The sequence below is a fragment of the Anomalospiza imberbis genome, chromosome 6, assembly GCF_031753505.1.
Source record: "Anomalospiza imberbis isolate Cuckoo-Finch-1a 21T00152 chromosome 6, ASM3175350v1, whole genome shotgun sequence".
Taxonomy (NCBI): domain Eukaryota; kingdom Metazoa; phylum Chordata; class Aves; order Passeriformes; family Viduidae; genus Anomalospiza; species Anomalospiza imberbis.
The window spans coordinates 48,467,489-48,492,451 of NC_089686.1; the positions used below are offsets into that span (position 1 = coordinate 48,467,489).

At 43.9% G+C, this 24,963-nt stretch overlaps 1 long non-coding RNA gene across 1 annotated transcript in view; it reads left to right on the forward strand.

Annotated features, from left to right (window-relative positions):
- The window catches only part of LOC137476034 (uncharacterized), a 33,507-nt gene extending 10,555 nt beyond the window's left edge, over positions 1 to 22,952 (forward strand). Inside the window, exon 5 of the long non-coding RNA XR_011000205.1 lies at positions 22,731 to 22,952. This is a non-coding gene — a long non-coding RNA (uncharacterized lncRNA). The remainder of the gene's footprint in view (positions 1 to 22,730) is intronic.
- Positions 22,953 to 24,963: the final 2,011 nt, after the last annotated feature.

The following is a 24,963-nucleotide window of genomic DNA, read 5'->3' on the forward strand; positions in this document are numbered from 1 at the left end:
AATGGCTCCTGTGCCCCCCCAGGACCGGGTCCCTCCCAGCTTACATCCCCATCCCCATCCCTAACCTTCTGCCAAGGCCATTCAGGGGCTGCAAAAATGTTGGTGTTGGCACAAAGACAAGGCAAAGAACATTTAATGTGGGATACGGGAGAGTGGGATGCATCAGCTCAGACTTACTAAAGTGACCCTGAGAGTATCTTTAATTTGTTTTTACTTGAGGATTAATATTTAAGGATGCAAGAAGCCACTTCACGTGTAATAGGATCTTGCTCGCAAGTTTCACTTCATGACAAAACAAACAGGTACTTAAATAGTTGATGATTAAGTAATTTGCTATTTGCAGTCTGAGCAAAAGTCATGTTCAGTATCTGTCACATTGAGGGAACACTTTCTTCTATAAAGCAAAAAAAAAAAAAATCATTACAGTTCTTTTGCAGTCTTTGTGCAATAGATTAGTATCACATTTCTGAGGACAAAATGTGTATGAACAGCAGTCCCAAGTTCCCACATGGGCAGCACAATTCCTGTCAGTAGAGACGTGTAAATAGAGAGGGCAGTGTTTGGCCCACCACCATCTGATGGCACCAGGATGGACACTGCAACCTTTGCATCACATCCCAATCCAAGAGGGTTTTCTGCCCCAAAAAACGACCCTGCAACTCTGCACTATCAGAGGCATAGCAATGCAATCTGTGCTAGGCAAACCTCAGTCAAATGAAAGCAAATTGTTCACTGTAAAGCAAAGATCTGGGTAGCCACAGCCAGGGGATTGAGTGCTGATATTACAATTTCAGTTAAAATAGTTCATAGGGCAATAACAACTTTATTAAGCAAAAAGAGGAAAAGCTTTCCCATTTGGGGGGAAGGTAGGTGAACTAAAGAAGGGGAAGAAATTTCTAACCTTTTCAGGATCATGACTTTGCCCTCTGAAATCAAGGTCCCTAGCAGAAGCAGCACGAGCACAGAGGTATTTTGATGTTCAGTGATGCAGTTCATTTGCTACTATACAGGATTTTCAGAAGGACCAATGGACTCAGAGAACTTGGGCTTCTAATCGCTTTTGGAAATCCTTCTGGGACCTTGATTGTGTCTTGGCTTTTCAATATCTAAAACAAAAAGAAAAATCTGCTCCTTGAGGTCTGTAGCCAAATCTTCATCTGCTTATCCCAGCCTTTCTGTGATGATGCAGGCCTGTGCAGTGGGCAGGGGCATGTTTGCATTTGGTATTGTCTCTGCTGCTGCAAAGTGCAAGAGGATATTGACAAGAATGCAGCTTTAGATTAGTTCTCTTTTTTTTTAGTGCAGTTTCTGTCTCCAGTGGCTGCCAGCTGAAGCTTTGCCTAGTCTCATATATAAGCTATTTCTCTGTGTTATTGATGCAAAATTCAAAATACATTAACAGCTCAGGGTGGGTTTTGTGCAATGTTATTTTCTTAGAGAGGCCTGTCAAAAGTGACAGGGAAACTGTGTGCATGTCCTGACTTCCCCACCTCAAACAGGCACTGGGAAACTCAGTCTCATTCGTTTTGCTTGAGAAGGGGTTGACCTTATGGGATTTCCAGACAGTTCCTTCCACAAAGCTTTTAGAAATAGAGACCCAGAAGCTTAAATGGCAAATATGGTACTTGTATGTAATAAAGATAAATATGACAAAGATTTTACAAACTGAATATAAGTTGGAAATTTGTTGTTTATTTAATATTAGATTAATTTTATGTTCTTTCAAAGGCTTCAAAAATAAGAATTTCATCAATTATAAGTAGTTCTATGTAAGCGAGAGACACCTCAGAGTATAAAGTAGGAATTTGGATAGAACAGAAATGGCTTGCATATCATTTTACATTTTTTCTAAATAACAGAAATATTTTATGTTTTGTCTAAGTTAGGAGTACCTTGGAATATAAACTAGGAATCTGGATATTGCAGAAAGATTTTACACTCCATTTAAATGCGGGCTCTGATAGAAAAGATCCCGGCTCAAATCCATTCCCACTGTAGAAACACCAAGCATCAGATGAAGAAAGGACATGGGATACAGGACTGATGCCATCATAACACAGTCAAATTTGTCCTGGTCTGTGCATGCCATGCTTTTGGTGGGGTTTTTCTGTTGGTAGTGTTGCAGTCTCCTGTCCTGACTAGTGGAGGCAAGAGGGATCTCATGTGGCTCATCACAACATTTTCTTCTATATCAACTGCAGGAATTTAACAAAAAATAGAAACCAGTTCTAATTTGGGGTGTGTGTTATTTTTAACTCACTATCAGTAGGTAAACAGACAGCAGTAATTACATGAGCATAAATTTATGGGGGTTGGGTATAGCAACACAAAGCATTAAGTCCTTCTGTGCATGTTTGTGCTTGAAAATACTTCTGCTGGGCCATACTTCTGTTTGTGGTGTGCAGGGTGGGGGAAAAACAGCAAGAGAAATCTGTTTATTACACAGGGAGGAGGTTGTCTTACCTCCAGCAATGGCTGGAAAAGCTGCAAAATGTTTCTCACATGGAGGTGCCTCTGGAATGAGGGGTCTGATGGAATGGGCTCTGCCAGTGGGTCATGGAGCCACATGCTTTGTTTTGCACTTTCAGATTTACTATTAACACAAAAGTGACTGGGAATTAAACTACTCAAGAACCAGAAACAAGTGTACCATTGAGGGCTGGAAAAGTTTTATTTGAATTCATCTCTGTGAGATACTCCTGAGCCATTTTCTTGCTGGCTGCTCCAAGCACAGTGTCCCAGTTCCAGGGGCAGCAGTGTCTGCAGGATACATCCAGTGAGGCTTTCTATTTTGTCATATCCAACTTGTCTAGGCTTGTTGGTGGTTTGTGTACTGGCCATTGCACAAGTTCCCAATGTTTTTCATGTCAAGTAACCTGGTGCTTCCTTCTGCACATGAGGAGAAATGGGGCTGTTTTCTTTCTGTACAGATTTATTTCCCGATCCCTAAAGAAATGCAGAAAGTGCAGTTGCTTCCCTTGTGATGGCAATTTCCATACTGACAATAAAGTATTACATTTAGAGAACAGAATTAACCTCTCAGTGAAATAAAGGGGGGGACACTGCAAATTCATGTCTTCTGAGAGCACTTTTTCAGGCTATTTATTGAACCAGAAAGGCAGCATATAATCTATTTATAGGCTAAGTATTTGAAAGTTTTCTTCTCAGGCATAAAACTACTTTTCTGTTTGGGCTTAATAAATTCTCTGTGTGTGTGTGTGTGTCCATGTTTATGAAAAGTTAGTATTTCTGGGCATGTGTATTTCTTAGCATGTGTATAGCTAAGGAGGACTCACAGTGCAGGTCGATTATGGGATTTTCCTTTTTTATAGCTAATCACCATCAAAACTAATATGATCTTATAATCAAACATTATAATCTTATAAAAAACATTAATAAGGAAGGAAAAATAGTGCCCATTAAAAAAAAATCCATTCATCATGGAAGTAAATCACAAAATCTAAAATGTTTATCATAGAACCATAGAATTACTTGGGTTGGGAGGGACCTTTAAAGATCATCCAGTCAAAGCCCCTGCCATGGGCAGGGAACTTTCCACTACATGAGGTTGCTCAAAGCCCCATCTTTCCTGACTTCAAACACTTCCATCGTGGGGCATCCACAACTTCTCGTAACCATTCTAATAATAATAATTTAAAAAATCCTCTGTGTATTCAGTTTAAGTCCACCCTCTTTTGGTTTAAAACCACTGCCCTTTCTCTTATCACTATAGGCCTCAGTAAAAAGTCTTTCTCCATATTTCTTATAAACTAAAGGACAGCAATAAGGTCTCCCTGAAGCCTTCTCTTCTCCAGGCTGAAGAACCCCAACTGTCTCAGCCTTGCTTCACAGGAGAGGTGTTCAAGACTGAATTCCACCAGGGCAGGATGGCTGCAGTCTGAGTTATCACCAGTTTTGTCATCTCTAATAGTTCATCCCTATTGATAAGCAACAGGACTGGTAATGCTTCTCCTCTGGTCATGCTGTTTGTCACCTGGATTAAGAAATCATCCTCAACACCCTCCAAGAGTCTCCTGGATTGCTTACAGCTTACTGTGCTGCTTTTCCAAGAGATATTAAGGAGTGCCCCAGCAGCATCAGAGCACGGAAGCACAGTGTTTCCTGTAGTCAAATTAAGAAAACTTCATCAACAGCTTCCCTTGCTCTGGTGCTCTGCAGGAAGACCAAACATGAGTTTCCCTTTGTTGGCTTGCTCCTAGATTTCACTTATAAGCCCTCAACCTCTTGATCACTGGTTTTCAAAGACAGTTCTGTGCACTCAATCTGTTTCTTCACATGTAGGGCAAACGCCCTGCCCTCTGTCCTTGCCTGTTCCTTCTGGACAGCCTGTAGGCATGGACTGCAGAGTTCTGATGTGGTTACAGCTTCTGTTTCTCACTCAGGTGTCTTATTTCCCAAGTTAGAAACCCATCAAAAAGAGCTCTGATTTATCCAGTAACCAATCCCCTCGTGATTTAGTGATATCTACAAGCAGGATGTGGTAATAGCTGAAGTAAAGAGGTAAAGGCTTGTCCTGGGACTCATCATCAGATGATTTGTTGGAAAAAACATGATGCAATTAAATGGTTAGGTTACAAAACATAATGTAGGTAGGGCAAATGCTTTCATGTCTATTTTCATCAAAGCAATCTGGCTGAGCCTCTGAGAAAAAACTACTCATGGCAGGAGAGAGGCTTTAAAGAAAAAGACAGAGAGGATCCCAACTCAGCCCAAAGCTGCTTGCTGGTGGATGAGACCAGCTTGTGGTGGCATTTTAGGTTTTGATGGGCTTATTTCTGTCATGAATGCATGGTGTCACATGGGATGAAGGCCAGCCAGAAGCTGGGAGGGGAACAAGGAATTGGTCTGGAATGGGTGGGTGGTGGTCATTAGCGCCATAGTAACCTAATGCTGTTCATGTCATGTTTTCAGAAGTGACTGGTGGCTTTCAGACCATTGTCTAGGTACCCTAAGCATCTAATTTTCAGAGGGCATTTTCAGTTGTTCTGCTCTGTTCCAGGATGCTTTCCAGTGTCCCACTGTAAATGGCAGTATCCAAAGTCACTGATCACTTCCAAGTTTTGTCTGTGGGCAACAGGCATTTTCTGGGTTACTCTTAAATGAGTCTGAGTCACTAATTAGTTCAGATAAAGTTTTTTACCACTGTGTTTGTTTAGAGCCAACCACTGTTACATTTCCCAGAGGAAAACACTGCCAGCACTGTCAGCAAGCAATACATTGATTTTAAATCAGTAAGACTGCCATTGATCTTAGCAGCTATTTATTGCACATGTTCCCAGCAGCCACTTTCTAATGGAATTTTAACAATTTTGTGGGGTCACTTGAAGGTCTTGAGGAAGCAAGGGAAAAATTTGTATCTTGCAGGAAGTACCTCTCTAAAACAGTGCCTTCACTTGCAATCACAAGACAGGCAGAGCGGTGCACTTCTCAAGTTTTGGTGAATCCTGATGATCAATTTTCAAAACATACATAGTTCTTACTTTATTCAGCTCGTCCTGGCAACATAGACATGGTTTTACCCCTGTCTGATGAATTCCCTGAGCTGCTGGAAGCTGGGAAATACAAAGCAAATATGTCTGGCCTCTTGGCCTCTTCTGGGGCTCCACTGGCAGCCTTAGCATAGACGAACCCTTAGCTTGGTCCATCTACCCTCACATTGAAAATACTGGCATAAAAACTGGTCCAAATATGCCTCTCTTTATTTTTCTTTCCTGCAGAACTTGGCCTTTTTCATTTGAGTTAAGGTCTTGCACCAGAAGGACAATTTCTTGTTTGGTATGTAATTTCCAATGGTTCAACAGCAAGCAACATGCAAAACATTCTTCTCTCACAAAAGCTACGATAGTTGCCATTTTCACTCTGTTTTCCTGCATGTGATCTCAGCTCCAAAAGTGTCGCATGGATACACAGGCAAAAATAGGAGGAGTAGGAAGGGAATAGTGATTGTTAAATGTTTGAGAAGAATTGCAGTTTATCATAAAACTGAAAGGGATAATAGGGGATAATATGGGATAAAGGGAGGAGGTGTCTGGTGCATGCTTTGAGTCAAGCTGGTGCCCTGCCTTCAGTGCCTGGGTTCTGTTTTGGAATTGCCACATGCACAGTGGTTCCTGCTGGGGCTGTTACATCCCTGTGTCCCTTGGGCAGGCATCTTCACCCTGCCCTGATGGCTGGCTCTGCACTCTGGGTGGCACACAGGCCACCGACACCCTCACTGAAGCCCACAGTCCCCCACAGTCCTGAGGAAAGGTGTTAAGTCCAGACCTACTGAAAGGTTTCCTGAGGTTGGTACAAATAGCACCACCACACTTTTCTCTGCCTCCTACATGCGCATAACGCACATCACCCAAAAGCCACAGGTAACACAACCACTGGACAGGTGCCTGTAACTTTACCTGAGACTTCACTTGTAAGAGTGCTGTGGTTGTGTTTCTTTGCATACTACAGACTGCAACATAATCCAGCAGATAGCAAAGGATGAGGGCAAAGGAGCTCCGTGAGGAAGCGGTGGTGTCTGTCACCTCCACCACCTGGCACTGAGCCCAGCAGGGAGGATGTTCTCTCTGGCACGCTTCTTGTGTGTTGTGGTGGGGACCAGGACAACAATGTGATTGTGTGAGAGTTCCCAGGTCCTTTTGGGAGGTCTGGATTATAGCATGGATAGAAGTACCCCCACAAGCAAATAGCAAAAGGGAAGGTGAGAGGCAGGATGTTCTAATAAATAAGAATTAAATAGCACCTGGGCTTCCAGCTGGGCTCCTCTGCTGACTCAATGGATGATCGTGAGCACATTTCATGGCTTCTGCACCATTCTGCAAAAGGAAACAATGGGTGAAAGCTGTCTTCAAATCTAGCTTTTCTATTTATATGAAAGGGCTAAATGCAGCCAAAGTATATTCCTTTTTTGGACAAACATCATTTTATCTGTGATTAAGCCCTAGTGCTCAGGAGTAGCGCAGCCCACAGGTAGCTAAAAGTGTGGCTGGTGGGCAGGAGGGTGTTTGAAGCAGAGCCCTGCTGTGAGCACAGCAGGGGCTGGGGAAGGCTGCTCAGGAGCTGGTCACACTGCTGAATTTCTGGCTAATACTCAGCCAGGGCTTTTTGGACCTTCACAATGGCGCTACAGTTCCCTGTCACTATGGAAACTGGTTTTTGAAAAGGCACTAGTTTTAAAAAGTGAATTGTAACCAAAACTTGTGCTTCATCTTCATTCCTGGCTCTGGGGTTCCCCTGGGAACAGGCGAAGGCTCCTGGATGCTGGCCCGCCTCCTCAAAACCCAAACTCAGGTTCCCCTTCCTGAGAGAGCCACAGCTGAATCAGCAGCTGGTTTTTCCACAGATACAGGCAGGAATCACAAGAGCTGTTAAGTCAGCAGGAAATAACTTGAGAGGAACAAAAACCAATGTCAAAGTAACACAGAGTGGTCTGACTCCCCCCTGCACTACATGGCCCACTGGGGACAGCCACAGGGTGCGCAATAAAATTGTGTATGGCTCAGACAGGTTCTTCTGAGAACATTAAACATGTAAGAAACATTCTCTAAATCACTTTGTTCTCTACAGTCTTGCCAAAGCTTAGGTACAGGAGCCCAGGAGACATCACTGGAACCTGAAAGTCCTTTGCAGAGAGTCAGTGAGGACAGACACTCCTCTCCTTGCTGTTCCTGCTTTTTCCCTTGATTTCATGATTGTGGCTGTCTAAGTCTCTATGGAGCTCTGCTGTACTAAAAAGAAAAACCTGGGGGATGGAGAAGTCCAAGAGCAGGGCAATGAGTAGCCTGAGGTAGAGAAATGAAGGAGGGAGGGTTTTGAGTGAACTTTGGCACTAAAGGAAATCCTCACTTAACTACGTTCCTGGGATAAGTCCTGGCAGCCCTACATAGGACATACCCACTTGCAGCCCTTATGGACACCTAATTAGCAGGTGCCAGGGTCCAGGATATGAATCAGAGTAAATAATTTCTGTATACAATTGGCAGAAGGAAGTGAAGAGTCCCCCAGGGAAGATCCAGAAAGCCAGGTAATTCCAAAGAACTGGAAAGACAAGGCACAGTGTTTCCTTCTTTCTGAAATTTCAGCACCCAAACTCCATTCCCTTTTCATGTCCTGAAACAAAATATTCATGTTTAAGACAAGGAAATGGAGGAGCAGAATGTTACAACCTCATCCAGATCTGACCCTATAAAACCAGTAGAAGCAAGCAACTGGACTTTAATTTTTCCAACAAATTTACTGCTAGTCTGTTATCATGTGGTCATGCTGGGTTCCTTGGACCTCTCAAGCCTTTCCACCATCCCTTCCCACTTCCTGTGTCAGCATCTTGTTATGGATCTCACAGCTCTGCTAGGAGCCTTACAAGTAGCCCAGGGAGAACCATGAGTGAGTCCACATGGGAAGGTGCCATTGCAATGAGGAGGTGCCTGCTCATGTGCAGAATTATGGTGCAGACCCTGCTCTGGAGCACAGGGACAACCCCCAACCCAAACCTCAGAGGCTATCCCTTGTCCAAGACCAACACACTGTCTCCATGGCAGGCAGGAGCCAGGAGAAGACAAAATCAGTGGTGGAAAGGACTTGGTGAGCCCCAGGTGCCCTTGGATGAAGGCATGAGCCAGCAGTTACCAGACCATGTAAGGGAGCCTTTGCACGCCCCTTCCACTTGCAGTTATTTTTGGTCTGGTTTGCTTTCTTTCCCCTGGGGGTTTTTCCTCTCCTGGGCTGTCAGGCCCTGTGCACTTTGCCAACAGTGCAGTTCAGTACTGCTGGTCATGTCATGCCCCAGCCTGGCAATTCCTGCTCCCAGCATGGTGACTTCCATCTCACCCAGCCAAACCTGCATGGTGGCAGTTCTCAGCAGGTGAGTGCAGACAGACATGCACCCATCCAGCCACCTGGGCTGATACTCTTTGCTCATTCTGAACAGAAGGACGTTCAGAAAAGAGAAGTGAGGCAGGATCCCTGTTTGAGTCCTTTCAGACACTACCAGTATGCCAACACACCAGGAAAGGAGAGACGGGAGAGCTGCTTAGGATATTTATTAGCATTTCCCCCTTACCTGGAACAGCATTTTTTTCTGTCTGTGAATGTCCTGGGTGCTGCAGTAGATAAGCTTGGGAGGAGCTCCTTGGTCAGCCACACTGCCCCTGTGCTTTATCTGTTTTAAGCTGCCAATCTGGAAGGCATAGCCTTGAATTCGGGCCAGCATTTCTTTACCATAAATACCTGTGATAGCAGCCTCAAAGAGAAGGACTTCCCCCTGAGGGACTTAGTGCTCTTTTTAACATTTCATTGTGCTACCAAACCATTAGACTTCAAAGCACTTTCTAGTTTGTGGCTCCCACATCTGCACAGGAAGGAAATAGTGCTGCAGATAGAGGGCATGAGTGCCCTGATGGGAAGGGGAGATGCTGGTTCTGGCACCTGTCCTTTCCACCTGCACCAGGGCTTTAGCACAGGTGCCAAGAGCAGAGAGAGAAGGCAAGAAGAGGTTTTAGGCTGAGCAGCAGTGTGGTAGTACCAGGCTGGCACCAGGCTGTTGGGCTGCATCCCAACCCACCTCACACTCCCACAGCAGCAGGCAGAGGAAGGACAGCAAGCTCACGTTTGTCCCATAAAAACTCTGTTCTAGGAACCTGGGGATGTGAGGTAATTCAATTATTATTTTTTGCTCTTTCAAGTATGGAAATATTTTAAAGTCATTTGGGATTTTTTCTAGCTCCAGTAGAGCTATCCCTTAAAAATGTCCAAGCTTCAAACATTTGTCTGTGGGCGAAATACAGAGGAACATTCGAAACAAGATAAGAAGTGGGCAAAGCTGACATTACCTGATGTCTTTGGAAAACAATTTGAGGCTCTGAGCAATATAAAAATCTGGTTCCTGGTGGCTCCCTTCTTGGGGTGACTGACTGCCTTACTAGAGGATTGCTTTTTAGCAAGCACTTTTCATTTTGGGAAAATATACAACAGTTGTACCTTGCACAATCTGTGTGATCTTCTTCATCCTTCTGCTCCTCCTGTGCCTCACCTTCTGCAAGACAGAGGTGGTTACACTGGGATTTTTATTTAGACTATTGAAGATTTTTAGTGAAAGAAGGAAAATCATTTTACAAAGGAAAATCTGGATGGTGCCTACAAATTTCTGTCCCAATTGCTAACCAGCTGTAGGAGGCAAGTAATTTAACATCTCTATTTTGGCAGTTGAAAGTTAGGCAGCATTTGGGAACTGAAGTCTAATACAATTACTCAGAAAGCAAGTTACACTGCATTCCAAAGTCACTCTTATTGATCAAGTAAATAATGTGTCCTTGCAGTTATCATTTCCTATATTCTTGCTAAACACAGAGCTGAGCTGGCTGTCTCCTAATCTCTCTTCCATGGAGCAAAACCAAATGCAAACAGAAGATAATGAAGATCATCCTACCCTCTAGGAGAAGTCCAAAGTGCTTCTCTGCACTATTATCAATATTGTCATATCAGATAAACAGTTTTTAATTTTTCCTGTTTGGCACAGAGGAAGCTCTCTCTGTCCCCAGAGTTTATGCAGCCTCTGAGAGAGAGTCAGCAAGTGGCCAGACCATAATTGGTATGCATGGTAATATGCGTGGTAATAAACCCAGCATAAATAATTGAATCTACATTTATATCAATGGGGGAATTACAAATGTTTGAGAAACTTAAAGAAGAGATTTAAGACATCTTAATTTCTAAAAATAGGGTTTCATTTTTTTAAAAAGGCTTTTAGTTTTTAAAGCTTCTGGAGGGTTAACTTTCATTTGTTTTCAGGAGGTGGAAACAGTCAGAAGATGACAATGTGGTTTTGCTGAGATCAGCTCAGATGTCTGTCCAGAACTGCTGACTTCAGGGTCTGCTGCTGAGTGTCTGTTTTTCACTTCATGATAACTCCTGTGTGTTCATGATGCTGCCATGAAAAAAATACAACTCTTTTAGCAGTTAAGCTAACTTTGTAGTTGACTCCCATAAAATGAGAGCATGGTATATGTTCCAGCAGACAGTGCACCAACGCTCCTGCTTTGTTTTGATTAATTAGTGGGAACAAGAATTAGCTTCCAGTTGAGCTGGAATTTTCATGTTTTTACTCCCTTCGTCACGGATGGCTGCTTTCAAGCAGGATTGGGTAAACTGGGCAGCAAACATCCCTTCAGCTCAAGCCTCTCCTCCAAGGCTGGGTATTGCAGTGCACCTGATGATGCTGAAAAGTGGAATGGCAAAAGCATTAGGAAACTTTGAGCTCTGTGAGACATGTGCACATGATTTCTTATCAGGGAGACACTGGAAAGACTCATTCATGCTGTCTGTGGCAGAGTCCATAATTACTGCTGTGCAAGCAAACAGCACAGGGTTGATAGAAACACCCCAGAGTCAGCCCTTCCTTTTAGATTAATATTCTGCCTCCTGTGTCTTTATCAGGCAGACAGGATTAGAGAATATTGCACAGGTACATGTGCTATTGTGCCTCAGCAAAACAAGAGGCATAACTGGGAGCAGGGAGAACTGACACTCAACTTGCAGTTAATGTTACCTGGTTCTAAACCTCAATTCTGCCCGTTTGCCTCTCTCCGTCTGTCTCTTGCAGGGTGCTTGAGTGAGGCACTGGGCAACCTGTGCTGTGGTTGGCCTTTCTAAGAACTGCTGTAATAAATGTAGTGTAGACCTCTACTTCCCAGTGTTGTGCCTAGGAGAGTTTGCATTTCTGCATAAATACCTGATGGAGCAAGCTGAAGTAGCAATAGGAACACAGAGTAAAACAGGTGTTCTGCATTTCAAGTCCTTGACCTGTGCCTATTAAAGCATTTGCTGCAGGTCTGATCAGCAGCCTGTTCAAGTTAATGATAGAATGTGCATTCACCTCAGTGGGCTTCAGATCAAGCCAAATAAAATTAACTACAGAAAAAATTGGCAGGAAAGAAACAATGAAAAGAAAAGCGTAGTACTGGAGGATGCAAAAGAGTGTAGTGACAACAATGCTTAATCACTTAGAACTGCTTCAAGGCTCTTCTAGGTAAATGATTATGAGTGTTTTGCAATTATTGTGAATATGCAGGATGACAGGAAAATTAGATTTCGTATATAAAATAGATTACATTGGACCACTACACACTGACTTCTGAGTAACTGCATATAATTGACTTTACAGCAATAAACTAACCAAGAAAATGACCAACCTGTTGATTAGAATAAGTGAAGCTGTAAAGACAGGCCAGCCTTGCTAAGGTACATGCTACAGGCACCAATGCAACTGCACTGGTCTAAGGCAGTGACTCCAGAAGATACAACATTTGGCAGCAATACCAGCCAGAGATATTTTCCTCCCCAGCTCCTGGGCTTGTTCCGTTTTCCCCTTGCCTGCCCTCCTGCCAGCACAGACCTTGGTACAGCCTTTCCATGAATCACATGGGGGAATGGAGCCTTTCAAACAGTCACACACACACACAGACAAGCAAACAAACATACTTTGCTGGGTTACTTTTTAACCCAAATTGCCCCCAGATCTGGCTCAGAGCATTGGCTTTGGCGCGCAGGTGTTGACACCAGCACCAGGATAGCACACAAGGTGAGGAGTGACAGGATCAATGGGGCAAGCACGGAGCAGAGGCTGGTGGGCAGCCCTGAGGCATCAGCCAAGAGCATTTCAAGTCTGTTTCTCCTTTGCCAAGGGATCCACAAAGCTCTTATATGATCTAAAGTTCACCAGGAATGCCCACGTTTGGGTTTCCATTTGTTTGTTTTAGTGCAGTCAAAGGGTGTTTTAGAGTAACCATTTGCTTTAAAAAAAATGTTTAACCTTGTAGGAAGTAATGAAGTGTTGATTACTCATTCACTAAAATTCAGGAGCCTGAATATAAATCCTCCTCTCACTCCCTTTCCTAGCACATCATTATTCCAATTAAGAGAGTAGTTAAGATATTTAAATAATCTCCCATTCAGCTACATTTATGAGAAAATGCATTCACTCACTACAATAATGCAGTTGTGCCTTTTCTCTGAGATGGCAAAAGAGAGGGGTTGGAGGCATTTTTAAAAAGAGTAACTAAAAAGTAAAGGCTGTCAGACAGGATGGGGCACAAAAAAACACAGAATCAAATAGCAAACGTGGGAAAAAGCCTCTCTGCATGCACAGACAGCAAAGAAAAGGAACAGATACAATGAGATAGTGAATTGCTTCACCAGCTAGAGAAGTGTGTTGGTTTGGGTTGACTCTCTTTCAAACTGGCCAAGAAAACAGAGCATGAGTGGACTGATGCTCTTCTGACTTCCACTGATGCAAATCAGGAGCAACTATGCTCAAACAACTAATTTCAGAACAGGTACACTGACATAACAATGATTTAAGTGAAAAAAGGGTTCAAGCATAAAAGAAGAGGTGCAAAGCCTGGCAGTCAGCCCTAGCACTTTGTAACAGCTATAACATTTTTGTGGGGCTGACCTAAAAAACCTGAGAGTCCCAGCAACAACTACTCACAGCACAGATGCTGGCACGTTTTACTGTACAGCCAAAAGATCAGCAGCAGAGGAGGCCTGTGTTTAGCCACAGAGAACAAAATTACATTTTTACAGTTGTTTATGTTTATTTGGTCCATAAATATTGAGAGATGATTCCTTTCTGGCCAGTCTGTGGATCCAATTAATTTGTTTTTCAGTTTTGTATTTGTGACTCTAAGTTCAGAGGTGACTTAGGGTTGTGATACACAGCAACCACAGCTGCTAAAAATAGACCACAGAAATGTAAAACACAGAGCAGCCTTTAACCACCACATTTTCCTGTACCTCAGCTCTTTGAAGCCCCTGTACTTCATCACATTCCTGTATTTGGAGGCATGGAAGCTTGCTGTGGTTGTGAATTACCATGTCCAGAGCAACATGGGGAAGGAGACAAGATGACTCATCTCCAAGAATTGTCCTGAGCTGCTGGACACATGGGTGAACTCTGATCTCTCTCATAGGGATGTGTGGGGAAATATTTTCCCTCAGGAAAGCTAGGATTTCAGCCTTTTCAGAGTGGCATGGCATTGACTTCAACTGCAAACAGTTATTAAAATAGCAGCCTGGAAAGTCAAGAGGGAAAGGAACAAAAAGGATGTGACGGGAATCAGAACGTTTTTTTTTCTTGCAAAGTCACAAGCCTAGAAAGAAATCCTGCAAAGCAAAATAAAGATTCTCTCCTTTCCAAGAGTGGGGAAATAGCCATTTTTATCCCTAAAATTTTCAGATGATCAAGTATAAAACAGCACTGGAGAAAATTTATTAACTCAGTGATGGTGGAAGTAACCTCACCTAAGCCCTTGAACCCAGGGCTCTGTTGCGCACGGTTTGTCCCACCTTGCTGGGTCAGGGGAGCTCCAGGTGGGGTCTGCAATGGGCACCCTCAGCAGAGGGCACTGGGAGCAGCTCAGTGAGCAGCCAGGGACCTTTCCAGTTGGGCTGGCAGGGGCAGGGACAATGTTATCCCGATTCCCTCCTTCATTCCTCTGAGCTGAGGAGGAGGCCTGGAAGAGGCAGGAGAGCAGGCACTGAGCAAGGATGTTGGGCCAAGAGGGACAGCACAGCTTCAGGAGGTGGGGATAAGGCTGAAGAAGTATGGGAAGGGCTAACATAGTGGCAGTGGAGGTGTTTAATCTTGGACATGTGTCAAAGTACACGCAGGAGAGGCCAAAGCAAGGTCAGTTAATGAGCTGCTGCTTCAGGAGTTGCTTTCTAATACTGTAACTAGGAGCAGTTTCCTGACTGGCAGGTCTGGGGGACATTATCCCATGTAGTGACGCAATTTATACTGTTCTGCTTGGCACATTCTTTTTCTCAGACGAGGAAAAGGAGAAGGTTTCATATAAAAAGCATAAAGGGTTTGGATTTGCCAAGGAAAGGCAACATTTACAGGCTGGAAGGATGCCATGCAGTAGGAAGGGGATGAAGCTACTTGTCCAAGTAGCTTCATCAGTAAAACCAACAGCAGTGCAGAGGGTAGCCTGTGTTTCCTTGCTCTCTGACAGCCCCCATCTTTCTCATCACTGGGGGGAGGCAGAAATTTTTTGGCTACTGTAAGGGAGGCCAACTGGGCAATGCCCTCTGACAGCCTGACAGTAAGGCAGAGAAGAGCCAGGCTCTGCCACTCCATTGTGAATACTGCAGTATCTGTCAGGATCCACCACATCAGGACTTTAGGTTTTTTAGCTGCCTGTACTTAATTTTGTATTTAGGGCTTCCAATTTTGTGCTTATGGGACAAATTTGGCATTTATGCAATACTCCAGGTGATCAGCCACAAGTCCTGACTTCAGCACCTCTTTTCTGGCACTTCTCCCTTCTCGCTCTTCATGCAGCTCTGACCTGGATCTGACAGTGCTCCAGTGATACCACAGGATCTCAGAGCAGCTGCTGACAGGTGGATACAGATCCCTTGCACGTGGGGAACTGTAGCTCTACCTAGAATTGATCTATGTCCCATAATGTCCCAGTCCTCCTAGAGAGTCCTTCATTCCCATCTGTGTCTCCAGTGACTGCCACCTAATCCATTCCTGCTGTATCACTTCCTGCATGCAGGCATATTTGCAGGAGGTGTGTTTGCAAGACCACATTGGGCGATGTGTTTGTGCTCTGAATTAGTTTAATGGAACTGCAGTATATCCTGCAAGACAGCTTCCCAGCTGGTAAATCTTGTTTAAACAGTGAAAAACAAATATGCTTTCTTGTTGCTCCAGTCTTTTTACATCTGGTTGCTTAGCGTTGTTCCTATCTTGTGTCCACTTTGCAGTGCTTCAGCACGATTGCCAAACAAACTGGCTAAAAATCAATTAACAGAGATCAGAGGGAAAAAAAAAAAAAAAAAACAAAGCCAAATGAGATATAACAGCCACTATTGGGATACACAGACATATCAATTTGGCAGCCAGTCAAACTTCTTAGAGCCATCGGCTGTGCTCATTAAATGTCAGAGTTGTGAATTTTCCCCAGGCATTTTCAACAAATGCTTGAACATAGCCCAGCTGAATTTAAGTGATTTTCTTTCCCAAACTTCAGGTAAAAAGATGAATGTGATGCCTTGGGTTTTAGCTTTTATATTTTTCAGATTCTCTGCTGCCTGGTATGTTACTCTGAAACTTTCATATTAGATGTTAGTAAGTTCTTTTCACGGGGTAGTTAAACAAAACAATCCCTTCCCACCTAGAGAATCAAGGACAACCATTACCCAAAAAGCACAAACTATGGTGAAAAGAAGGGGGCAAGCCAGGGGGGTGAGACTTCATAACCTGGAGCTGTAATTGGACAATTGAACCCCATATGTAGGTGAACCAAAACTTATAAGAGTGTAAAAACTCATGACCAGGATCCATCTTGGATTCAACCTGGGCATAGCCCTGGCCAGACTCTTGTGTTGCCCAAGGTGTATCCTTTTAAGGCCTTTCAATAAATACCTATTTTGTCCATTTAGCTCTGTCTAGTCTCTGTTCCAGATCAGCCTCTCAAGACATCACATGAGAAGAGATGACAATAGCAAGTCCATACCACAGTTTTAGTTCTAGAAACAAATTTCTCTGTCACAAAGCGAGGTGATAAAATTTCCCAAAATAAAAATAAATATTTTCCCTAAGTATTTGCAGGTACTTCTCAAGCCATGTCTCCCACAGGATACAGACTTGAATTTCAATGCCAGTAGAACTAGTACCAAGTTTTTATTCTATAATGCTCATTTATACAGCAGTGTAAGACCTCAAATCTTTTTCTCTACAAGCAAAAGTGATAAAGCTTCTAAGTGGATTTTGGTGGGGTTTTTTTGACATAGAAGATTCAAGAATCAGGAAACCTTCTTTAACACTCAAGCTTGGAAAGAAAGTTGATGCTGTTACTGGAATATGTTTTCTTTAATATCACAGTAGCTCACAACTGCCAGGAAATGACATAAAATTATGGACAACTAGGGTGAGGTAGAGAAAACTGAATTCTTCTAGAAACCGGCCAAGAAAGAACAACAGTTCCCTTCCCCTGAGCAGTGCAGGACAAGGCATGGCCAGGCCCAGAGAGCTCCCCAGCCCTGTGAGGATCTTCTGCTCTGCACATCAGGAGCTTCTCACTGGTTTAGATTCAAAATGCATAAATTAGAAGATCCAGTGGCTTGCTCTTTTGTGTGGGCTTTGAGAAAACTTTGTATATTTTATACTGAGCAGGCATCAGGAAGGTCATCTTTGTGCACCTGACAGGATTTCAGTCAGGTATTGTTCAGGTAACTCTGCAGAAATTGGGGAGGTTTCTCACTACAAACTGGTTACCCAGTGTGGTCTAGGTTGTGAAACACACACCTGGCCAGGAGCTTTGCCTCACTAAAGAGCTTGGGATATGACCTTTAATTCTGAACATGTTGTGAACCCATTCAAGAAAGGACCTGGGGGTGAGGAGCAAGCAGGGGCCATTCTGGCAACACCCAGGCCTGGTGACTTCTCTGAGACTGAGACCTTCCTACCACACAGGTGGATGGGGAGCTGCCCAGCTTTGTAGCCAGGGCCCCAAGCACTTTGCAGGCCCCTCCTTAGGACAGCCATTGCCTGGCATCTTCATGTATATGAGCATTTGGAAAACCGTCCAAGAGTCACTCATTCTCCTGGGTAAGAAGGAGATCTTGTTGCTTCTGGCGTGCAGTGTTACTATTGCATTACGTAAGAGCCGCCACCAGTGTTTGGATTACTGCTGCTGCCTGTATCATATTTCAAAACATGCCAGCAGCTCCGTGGCTTTTGCTCCCAGGCTCAGGTTGTGTGGATCCAAACAGAGGAGGGGAGAGAGGGCACCTGCAGCCTGGCTGAGCTCTAAGCTACTGAACAACCACATTGGGAGCTGCTTTGAGAGTGAAAAGTCCATGTCGGACACTGCGTTTCTCTAGCACCCGACCCAAAATGTATCAGTTCCTTTGCCCCACTGCTCAGCAGCTTCAGGAGCACTTTGGTAGAAAGCTGCATTTATTTATTTGAGTGCTGAGTAATATTTGCAATGAATAGGACAGACAGTTACCTTGCCTGTTCCTTACCAGGAAGGAGGGTATGCATCCCCACCTTTAGCATGCTAACTCTCAGGAAAAAGTTAAAATTGTAACTGCAGCTTCAAAATCCACAGCTCTTTGCACCTTGTTGTTGGGTCAGCAGTTTGCCTGATAAGGGAGCCCTGACCTCCCCACCTGTAGAGGAAAGTCCAAAGATCTTCAGAAGGTTTTGGGGTTGTTTACCAAAAAGCAGACAGCCAGAAACCCATATAGGGAGGCAGCCTGAGAATACAGGCCAAAATAGACGATGTAATATGGTGGAGGCTTCCAACTTCCAAGAGGGAGGACAAATCTTGACTCATAACTTTGCAATGTCTCTCAGCCATTTGAAATGCCCCCTTCATCCCAAAGGATGTCTCCTTTGAGTGACATGAACTGGATCTTGCTGGATCTACAATTCAGCGCCATAGTTACACTGCTTCCTGTAATCCCTTTGATGCTGAAGAGAACGACTTCTCTATTATCTTTACTTTCAAAACTTGGATTTCCCGTGTGGGGGAAGTCCTCATGTTAAAAGCAAGCAGAGAAAATGCTGTAAAGAAAGAGGTGAATGTGCTCAGATTGCGAAGCAGCTGATCTAAAGGCAGCAAGACCCTTAAGGAACCCTGGGCCACAATAGTTGACATTTCAGGCAGGAAATTATGGTTTATTTAACTAACAGAACTGAAAACTGCCAGGGAATTTATATGAGTGGAACAGAATTAGTAAGAGCATTTAGCTAAGACACATGTGAAGACTAAAACTCCTGTGGTTGTGGGAAAGAGAGATTTTACATCTGGAAGTGGAAGTGGCCTCTGCTCTTTGATTCATCTAAAAGATCAGGTGGGCAAGGAATGCCATGAGGAAGCTCCTACTTGCTTATCAACACAGCTGGTTACAGTGGCTGCTGCTTCTCCACACAGTTTCCCTTCAAGCCACAGACCTGCCTTGAAGTATTTGAGATAAAATAGCACAATCTTGCAACTAGGCTAGTCTGCTCCTAAATAGGCATGTTCTTTCAAATGCACTTTCGAAGCACTTTTCTGAGTTAAAAATTACCTTTTTGGTCAATTATAGTGTTTCTTTTTGGAGGTTTTCTTCACTTTTAGCAATATGCAGTAAACACTGTGATTTTTCACTCCCTGTGGCAGTGAATGATATCTAGGAGTTTGACTTTCCAAGAGGATCTGGCTACAGACACCAAGGTGACTGAACAAAACCTGTCTAGGTCAGACAACTTTAGTAACAACAATAGTAATTGAGAGAATGGCACAGAAAAAAAGCATTCATTATTCATCAGTTGATACCCCGGGGAAAAAAAATTCTGTGAGCAGTTTTTGGGTTTCACAAACCAAGTCTGACTTTGCCAGGGCCTGGCAAAGATCCCAAAGGTGAAGTGCTCAACGATCTCCTCTATCTTTGATCAGCAGAGGCATTCCCTATGGTCCAGGTTTCTCTCCTGCGTGTCCCTCTCCCTCCTCCCTCCCACCCTACTGCTGGCCAAGGAAGTCTGCCAGGCCTGGAATACATTGTCCCAGCTACACTTGGGCCTGTCTGACAGTGAAAATGGCAGCTAGGTGTCCTTCTGCAAAGCAGTGACCTTAACCTCCTTCTGCAGCCCGCTGGGAGAGCAGAGTTCAATGAACAAGTCTGGCTGCACTGCTGAAAGCCGTGGCCTCGGGGGAATGAACTTGTTGTTAGCTTTGCTTCCAGCTGGATGGTTCCCGGTCAGCTTTATTGTGCAATTCTACAAACCCTGGTGCCAGCAAAAATAAGTCAGAGATACAGGCTGAGCAGAGCTTTCTTCTCCCAGCAGCTGTGTTGGCTTAGGCCATCCAGAAATGCTTGTGGGATGCCTGCTCCAAGGAAAGCTTGGCACAGCCATGTCGAATGTAAAACCCTCTGAGATGATTTTTCAGTCTCCTGCAATTCTGCACAAATCCTGGCATGGGCTTGCTCCTCCCTGTACTCCTCCTCTGCTCAATTCCTGTGTGCTGCTGCTCTTTAAACATTCACAGAGCACTACCTGGAGTAGAGTGCTTCAAATGGGAGTGAGTCTGTAACACCAAATCATCTGCTGAGCATCACCAAATCATCACAACCTTGGGCAATCAATCAACAGGTTTTGTGTTATTTAAGTTTTCCTAAAGGCTACATTTCAAAATCTGAAATGTATGGATTGGAAAAACTGACAATACTTCACAATACTTCATTATGCTCAAGCTGTTTAGAAGCACTGCACAAACCTTGTTTGAAAAGATGGCTTTCAAGAGAGGGAATTTAACCAAATTCCACACTAGCTTGCTCCTCAGCTACAGTGAACAAAAAGCCTTCAGAGTATTTAGAATCTGATTTAAGCTAACAAGTCAAGGAAATAGGTGTTAAAACTCAAGCTCCTGCTTGATGCTCTATTTGTAATTCATCCAGTCGTTAATGAGCCAGATTCTTGACTAGTATATATGGGCACAAATCCACTTAAGCCATGCAAGAATGTTGATTTATGCTTGCTACAAATCTGACCTTTCTTTCAGCGCTTCCTGGTAAGTTCCAATCCTCTTTGCACTGTTCATTTAGTGGAATGGAATTAGATTTACCAAGGTATGCTCTGACAAAATGGATTGCTTTTCCCTTATATTTTTGTGCCAGGGATAAATTGGTGGTCTATTTCAATGTAGCACTGTTAATAAGATAGGTTTTTTGAAGGAAAATCAGGAATTATGATACCATTCATTACAATGCCACATGTTTTTATCTCTCAAAGTTATACCAAATTAGTACAATATGCTCCACAAATTACAAGCTCATTCTAGGAAATGTGAGATATATCTGTAGAATAGAGCTTAAATAAGTTTAGCTAACAAGAAAATACATAAAAGCTTAAATATATGAAACCAAATTATTTGATGATAATGTATTGGAAATGAAAATACCCTTGTATTTGCTTAACTGAACCTATTTTGTTCCAAATGACCTTATGTTCTTTATTTCCAAGTTCACAATCCCTGCACTGAGAGTCAGCACACTGCACAAAGCCAGACATTCCAGGAGATGATAATCAGGAATCTATTTTATTGGTTCAAATATAACGCTCTCAATGTTTGACTATGCTAACTGCATGGTAAATACAGCTCAGGCCTGCAGAGAACCTTGCTGAGAAAATTGTGTGTGAGATTACGCTGCTGTGAAGTGCTCGGTATGGGGGCTACGCTCAAAACACAGAGTTCATGTAGGAGGCAGCAGCCTATTTGCTAAAATCTGCTTCCCACAGGTAGCATCTTACACTGCTGCTTTCAGTCTGCACCAGCTTTTGGTGACCTTCCTGATGACTGAAGCAGTCTGCACTGAATTGTTTACAACCTGGCCAGGTCAAGAGTCCTCCTCTGGCGGCACTAGAGCCATGGGGATTGGACATGCAAACATTACACTCAATATGAATGGGGTGTGAATGGCGGTGTAAAAGTGTGAAATCGTCAGGAAATGCCATGAAGGGGCAAAGGAAGGGCATGTGGAGCTTCTGAAGGCACCAGGGGGTGAAAAACCAAGAACTGCCTCCTGGGTGGATTGTAGACCTATGCTGGAGGCAGTTTTTCCCCAGTCTTGACTCCTGTATCCATACTGGAGCTAGCCCATGTCTAGCCATGGCTCCGGGGCGAGCCCCTGACTTGAGCCGCAGGTTTGCCCTCAGCCCCATGTCCTGAGTGGACCATGGAGCTTCGCGTCAAGTCTTGTCACTGGTGCCCTTGTTTTCCTCCTACTCCTGGACGCCCCCTGGCCCTGATTCATTGACTTTTCCTGGTTTGGGACAGTTGATGGACCCTGTTATCAGGATCCATGTCTGTGTGCCATGTTCAGGAGCTGGACACAGTCACTGAAGGCACTGCCTGTGCTGGGCCTCCCTTGACTCTTGACTCGCAACACAGAGGCTGCATGGCCACAACCATCTCCAGCCTCATACACATGAAAGAAGGAGTGAAAATAGTCTGTGAGAGAAAGTTTGGTGTGAAATCAGATTAAGATAAAATAAACTTCCCCTTCTATCTGATTTTTCCAAACATGAGCAAAGAGAACACTCGGGATAACACTGATTTCCAAGGGAGGTGCAGGAGTTTTTATGCCCTTGATTCTGGAGCTCATTCCCTTATAATATGCAAAGGAGATTGGATTTGTCAGTCTTGGAGGGTGGGGGTATTTGGTGCTGAGGGCATGAGTTTCTTCAAGGCAGGGAGAGGATGAGATGAAGAGGTACAATAAATAGTGGAACACAATTTCAAGAAACAGCTCATTTTAGGTTGCTTTCATTTGGCAGCTTTGTATAATATACACGTGTAATATTTACATGTTTTTATTTACACGTGTAATATAGTAGAGATCTGTAAAAATACGTAGGAGCCTAACTTTCAGAAATGACATAGCCCTTCCCAGAAATGAAGTAGATCCTTAAATCAGGCTCTCCGTTGGGAAATAAATCCAAGTAATTCTCTCTGCATTTGAAAAGAAGATATTTTGGCTTCTGAGCAATATAAGAAAATGTACCATCCATTTGATCTGCTTCAGATGCCACAACCATCTGCAACTGCATGTGGCAAACACACATTTCTCAGCTTTGCTGGCATGTATGATTATGAAGAGCTTCAAATAAAATAGATAAACCTTTGAGATGCTCTTTTTGTTGTTGACTTCTCTCTCAGCAGCGTTCTGTGGGAAGCTCTCCTCCTGGAAGGCTGCGGGGGAGGGCTCTGCGGAGCCTTTCAGCGCCGTTCGGAAGCGGCTGAGAAGCAGCCAACGCGAACAGCCACGGCTGGCACCAGCAGAGGGTCACAGATGCTGCTCTGAGCACGCCTTTGTGCCGCGGCGTGGGCTCCAGCTGCCGCCGTGCCAAGGGCGCGACCGCCACCTGCTGTCGCCAGCCCAGCCAGGGAGCGCCAGGGCGGGGCAGGAGCCGACCCGCCCCTGCAGCAGCGGCTCCCGCGGGACGGAGCCTTCGTTTCCCCGCTGCAACCGCGTCACTTCCAGCCTTGTTTTCAGTTCTTATCTCTGACTTATTCCTTCAGCGGTTCTATGAGCTGGCGTGTGGCTGAGCAGCCGGCAGTGACACTGCACGGCGTCCTTATGGCACTGCTGGCTGCCATGTGAGATGGGGACGGAGGGGGACACCCTGCCGAAGCAGCTGCACAGCCAGCCTATACGCATATCTGTGTCTGGAAATGGGGCACTCAGCTGCTCAGCAGCGCTGACCGTGGCTTTCCGTGCTCCTGCGATACCCATTTCTCGGAGATGGCATTCCAGCTGGTCCCTGAGCTGGGCGCTCGGATGAAGTGCAGCCGGGGGATGGGTTCAGTGTAGTTTCCCGGGCAGAGCGCTTGCCCGCGCTGAAGGATGGACCTGCTGGAAACGGCTTCGGAGCTGAGGCCGCTGCCGCTCAGCCCCTGCTTGTTCATCGGGGATGCTCTTCCCGATGTCTCATGTTTCTCCAGTAATCTAAAATCAGCCTAATCCTGTCACAGAGGAAAGCCCTTACTGCTCTGCAGTCTCTTACACGTGTTGTTTGCTTTCTTATTAACTCTGTAATATCTGGCCACGTGCCTGCTGTTCAATGTTTAAATACTGTGCTTTCCACATTTTCTGCAATGGTGTTTTTTTATTTTTTATTGCCTTCTTTTTAGCATCTTTGGAAAGGAGTTAATTCTCATAAAACAATATGAATACATTACAGAGGGGTTATTTTTGTCTATTTCCCATACACTTATATTTTGGGATTTTTGACAAAAGGCATTTTAAAGATACTTTTGTTTACTTAAATATTGAATAAGCTAAGCAACTAATTGTTTTGGGGTTTTGGCTTTTTTGTTGTTGTTTGTTTTGTTTTGTTTGTGGGGTTTTTGGGGTTTTGTTTGTTTGTTTGTTTTTGTAATTTTTTTCCATTTTTAATCTTCTTTCTTCTCTGATTGGGAGAATACTTTGCAAATACAGCTATTTCAACTGCTGATATTATTTAGTATCATTATCCTCACTTTTTGCCAGATCTATTTTTTTTTTGTTCATTTGGGAATTTTTTCATGATGAAGTCAGTATTTTCATCAGTGGAGTCCTGATTTGATGGGTAGTCCACAGGGCCTATTTCTTCACTGTCATAATACAGTTTATCCTTAGGGTATGCTGAGTGCTCACAGGCAGTCACAGTGTGATACGCTGCTTGGTGGGGTGCAACCTGTTTGTTCACACTTATCCCTAGACTAAAAAGTTTCACTGCCTTTGTTTAAAGCATGAAGCTGAAAATTGTCCTAAAAGAACCCAAGACAGTTACTTGAAATCAATTTTAATGCCTAGGGAAGTTTGTTTCTTGACAGTTTATTTCTCTCCCCAGTGCACAGCAATGTCAAAGTGATATTTTGTGACTGTTCTGGATTTGAAATGCATATATTTTAGATTAAAACAATTTTTGATCACATACAGAGGAATTCAAGTTCTTTCTTGCTTGAATTCCTGTGTTAAGAAGCTGTACCTATTTTGTGACCTGCTGAGTCATTAAACAATGGGGTGCTGGAGTTAAACCTCTGCTCCACTGACACATTTAAGTACCAAGAAAAGAAATTTCTAGGTTTACTTTGCCTAGAATGAATTATGTCAAGCAGGCTCATTTCCAGCTCTTGGTTTTAGAAGGGCTTCTAACACTGTCTCACATGGCCATCCATCTCACAATCAAGTCCAGAAAAACATAAATGGATGACTACAGAACTGGCTGTAAACTGGACTGAAATATTTAACATGAGCATGTTGTTAACTTGTCTGGACACAGCAAGCAGAATTCTGCAGGAGTACCACAAATCTTGTATTTCCATTAAATAATTTAGATGGCAGAGCAGACAACTTTCTTGCCAGCCCCACTGGCTGGGAGGGGCAGGAAGAGTTAGAGGACAGGGC